Source organism: Balearica regulorum, chromosome 13 (genome assembly GCF_011004875.1).
Source record: "Balearica regulorum gibbericeps isolate bBalReg1 chromosome 13, bBalReg1.pri, whole genome shotgun sequence".
Lineage (NCBI taxonomy): Eukaryota > Metazoa > Chordata > Aves > Gruiformes > Gruidae > Balearica > Balearica regulorum.
This window is the reverse complement of record NC_046196.1, coordinates 3178014-3182947: the sequence shown is the minus strand read 5'-3', so window position 1 is coordinate 3182947 and position 4934 is coordinate 3178014.

The following is a 4934-nucleotide window of genomic DNA, read 5'->3' as shown; positions in this document are numbered from 1 at the left end:
ATAGCATTTTATGGAAAACACACGCACACGCGCATCCACTCCTTAGTAGCCGTTCCCTCTCTTCTCCTCCTGCCGTAATTGTCAAATATCTCTCTATTTGTGTAGCCAAAGAAGATACTACAAAGCAAACGCAGGGCTGGCCGTTCGATATGTGGAGAGGCAGCATCCTGTGGAGGGGAGGTAATTGCTGAGAGTGATACAAAGGGATTAAATGAGGAGTAAAGGGGTGGAATTAAGCAAAGGAAAGGAAAGGATCTCTCTGACGGCAAAGCCTATCCAAGCTCATCCCAGCCCTCTGAGAGAAGGGATTGAAACCTTATTACTGAAGATATTTAATACTCTACAAATCAGGGTGTTGGCAGAAGGGGCAGAGGACCTAATGAGTAATTTTCATGGTTACCCAAGGACATACAGTCCAAATACAGTGGAGACTTTCAGCAAGTAAAAAATAGACCTCCCACACATTTTGTCCATACGCTTCCTTTCCTTGCTGCTGTTATTAGAACCATGCCTGCATTTCTGTTCACCATCATCGCTTTCTTCCTCATTCCACCAAGAGTCCAAATGCAAATACTGATGCAGTAACAGATTGTGGCTAGGAGCCCAGGAATTACAGTGGAAGAGTCCAGGTCTTTAAGGGCATTCCCTCTGTGTGTAATGTACAACTGATAATAAAGTAACTTCAAGGAGGAGATGTTTCTTGGGTGGGGGGGGGGAAATGGTCTAGGAACATGGTGATGCTTCAACCTGGTGAGATTGACCATGGCCAACAAAGGCTCTGCAGCTTTCCTGGTTGTGTTATTTTTCTCCGCAGACACCTATTTTCACCCAATTTGTAAGACCTTGGTTATCTCCGGGGCTCCTGTGTGTTTATCAGCCATAATAGGCTGCCAGGTTCAGAGGTGAAAGGTATGCACCCCATTTCCCCGGGGAGCCAGGCTGAAGATGAGACAACTCAAGAGGTGGCAAGACAGCAGTTCACATCACCGTTAGCAGCAATTGCTAAGCCAGCTTACTAAAACTTAACGCGAAGCAAATCCGAATATAAAACCAGACGGTTTTCTAATTTCTTAGGGCTACTCTGCTCTCCTTCGCTGCACACCGACTGCATTCCTCCAGCATCAGCTGTTGATGCTCCAGTTTGTATTGGCAAGCCTGGTTGACCATTTCTGTTGAAGCGCTGATGTTTTCTCCTTTTATACCTTCAGAAACTCCCCCCCTCGACTTCGGTGTGAAATGGTTACAATGCAGTTCAGGCTGGAGCCAAGATCTAGGAAATATGGCAAGTTTTCAATGAAAATTGTATCGGTCGGTTTACAAAAAAATAATAAAAGGTGCCAATTTTGTGCTGGAAAGGGAACAGAAGTTAGCTTGCAATATGCCTGACTGCCTCCTGTTACTGATTCCAGACGCCAGGCCAGGCAGGATCTGGCTATTTTCACTATCGTGTTATCACTCCGCAATATGTCAGCAAATTCTTGTACAAACATGATTTTTTCAAAAGCCACGTTTTATCACTTCTTTTACATAATCATGAATGATAGTGAATCTAATCTGAATTGGGCTTAAAGGAGGCACAAGAACAATGAAGTGCCGTTAGCAGCACGGGGGGGGAGCACATCCCGTCCTTTTATTTTTAAAGCCATGCATCACTTTATAACCAATTCCCCTTGATGCTGAAACAAGTGATACGTTTGAGAGCAAAACGCATCTCTTTAAGGCACCTGAAATTCGCAATAAATCATCTCTGTGCTATGCAGGGAAGGCAACAAGCAGTATTATAATTTTACATAGCCATAAGCAGCCCATTGGAGCCTGCTGCACTGTCTCATCTAGAGCAGAAATTATTGAGGTTAACGTGCAGCACGTTATGGATGGAGTTTATGTGGAAAACGCAGGACTGATCCATAAAGCAGCTCCCGTGGCTCTCTGGAGGTCTCAGAGCTGATCCAGCCATCACCAGCAAAGCTGCTGGGCAGCAGCATCCCGGCACGATGCTGCGAGCTGTTTGCAGCGTGTCGGAGGGCCCTTGGAGGAATTGTCACCAGTGTCCCACGCTGCCACCCAGGCAGGGACGGTGCTCAGAGGGGTGAGGGACAGCTCCTAAACCAGGGTCCTGCAGTGGACACATCCTTCTGTGGTCTGTCCCAGCGATCTGACCCTATAAAGTGATGAGTTTATCCATACATCCTCATCATCTGATTTATTTTCCTGCTTTATTTAAAGAATAGCATTTTCACTCTGAGGCATTCCCTCCCGTTTCATCTTTACTTTTTAATTGGTTTGCTTTCTTAGGCAAAATAGGACAGAAATGTTAAAACTGCAGGTTTGCTTTATTTGCATTTGACAGACGGCAAAAGGCAAACCTGTTGCATGCAGCATCCCAAAAGTTTACATTTTCTCTAAAACTAAATGTTAAAGAAAATCAAAGCTTTTCTACTTTATATTCAACAAACACAGTGCACCAGCCCTGCTCTGTTGATCCCAGAGGCAGTCTCACCGATGACTCCGATAGATTTGAACCTTGCATTTCATTCCACAATTCCTATTTTTTGAGCCCAGCCTTTGGCAACCAAGAAATGTGACCTTTTCTCCCTAAAACACCATCCACCTGTAACGAAAGCTTCCCTAATTAAGAGAGACGACACCTTTCCAGGACTGAAGCCTAAACAAACTCTTGGCAATCTGCTTTCTGCCCCATCCACCGTGTTGACACGGACTTGGATAAACCTCATGCAAATGCCCGGTGACTGCAGCGGGCAGTTTCCTTCGCCAGGGATGCATATTTTCTGACAATGTTGCAGGGTAAAGGGGAGGAAAAGCAGCATTTGGGGAAACACAAACCTCTCCAAGCTGTCAAGCAAAATTAACCCCTCTCTCAATTTTTTTCAGGCTCTCTCCCAGCCCTCCAAGCAGAGCAAGGCTCTTATGAGGGGGAATGGGTTCCGTGCGGTCGCACTCGAGGGGGAACCACTTTCAAGCGGCTGATCTGACTTAATCTTTCAAAAATGTGTCCAAATTGCACGAGCAAGGAAAACCCCATCCGTCCCTGCCCTCTCGCCAAATGGAGCTGTTTGCCGGGGAGATTCTTCAGAGCAACGCCTGCATACCAGAGGTAATAACCTCCAATACCTTAAGTCAAAAAGCCAAGTAAAACTCACTAGGTAATGCATTTGGGATTAAGTTTAAATAGGCTCCCGTCACTAATAATGCATCTGCTAGCGATGGGGAGATTTGGTAGGACTAACGCCGGCATTGAGGGATGGAGGTCTTGCACAGCTCATCAAACAAATCCAGGAAGGGAGACGGCATAAGGGGTGCAAGAAGAGCACCCCAACCCCGCCGGATCACCCTGTCTCGACTGCCACCCTGGCTTTGCAGGAGGGCAGAAAAGGGGGGGGGGGGGGGGGGGGGGGGGGGGAAAGAAAAAGAAAGAAGCTGGACTCGGTCCATTTTTAACTCGCTCGATGTGTCTGGGATGTAGACAGATGCTGTTTAGACAGGCTGATTCGGTGGGTGGCCGGGCGAGGAGACCATGGCTGTACAGTTTATAGAAGGCTCCCGGCATAAATGAACTGTTGAAGACCATTGGAAGCCTCAGTGAAATCACAACATGCAGAAACATGGGGGAGGGAGGGGAAAAAAAGGCTCTTTTTAAAAAGGCAGAGAGAGAAAGGGATGTTTTGACGGAGTTTGTGAAAATTACAATGAGGTGGGTTTCACTAAAGCCTGCATTCATTAGCCCCCTGAATCCCCCCCAAATAAAGTAAACACTCCTATGCGGCTCTGAAAAAAAAATAATTAAAAAATTAGCAGATTTAAATAGTTTCCCTGCATCGAGGATAAGAAACAGACGTGGCTTTTCCCTGCTCCTGTCTAGTCTTGCTAGGTGGAAAGCTAATATTTGAGTTCATGCTTCAGTGGGGAACATTTGTATATTAAAAAAAAGCCATCCACACTGGTTTGCCCATTCACCAGCCTGTGCCAGACAAAAAAAGGAGCTGATTTGGAGTTTATTTAGAGATAAGCCTAAAGTGACCTTTCACTCCCACACACACACCATTTGTCTAAAAAATTGAACCATCCCATCCTCAAGTCCTGCATCCACAAAGCTCTGTAGTTTGATATGACAATTTGTGCCAAAATCCTTACATTTTGAGGCTGAACGGGGTCTGGAATTAAAAAGAAAGTCACCGAGACTGAACTCCGGCCTCAGCTCCCTACTTATGTAACAGGGATCCGCATAAGCTGCTTGTTAAACCACACAGACCACAAATCAAGTCATCATTTCGCTCGTACATGTCACTTCTCCATTTCAAGATGAGGGCCAAGGACTGGAAAAACTGCCTGGGATGTCCCAGTTCCTCTCCCCTTTCCCTCCCCTGCTCTTAAAGAAAAGGGACATCCCAGAACTTTGAAATTCAGGAAAGATCAGATAATTTTACAAAGCATCCATGTGAACATCCTTCCCCACCACAGGCTGGAGCTGGACATCAAACTGCTCAAAATCCCATGGGAAAGGAGCCTCCTGGTTTTATTCTTGAGCTGAGCGGTGAAAGGCAGCGAGCACGGTGGCTGCACGGAGCATCTGCTCTCCTTGAGCAGGAGCATCTGGATGCTCAACTGAGCCTAACCCCTCAACCCCATCCCGGTGTTACAGTCGTAAAAGAGCTTTCCTTTTCCCCTGCATCCACCCCTTGCAGATGCCAATAGCACAGACCGGCTAATAAATTCCTTTAGGAAACCTTTTAATAGACCAAAGATATTTTCTTCACTTCCAAGGCAACCTCCTGCCGCCGGTTGCCCGTGACCTCCTGCTCCTGCCAAATGTGCCCAGCTCGATGGGAGCATCTGGGTGGGTGGCTGGGCTGTGCTGGGGTAACACTCAGTGCAGGGCAGAGGAAGAAATGCCTGGAAATGAAGGAGAAAAGGGG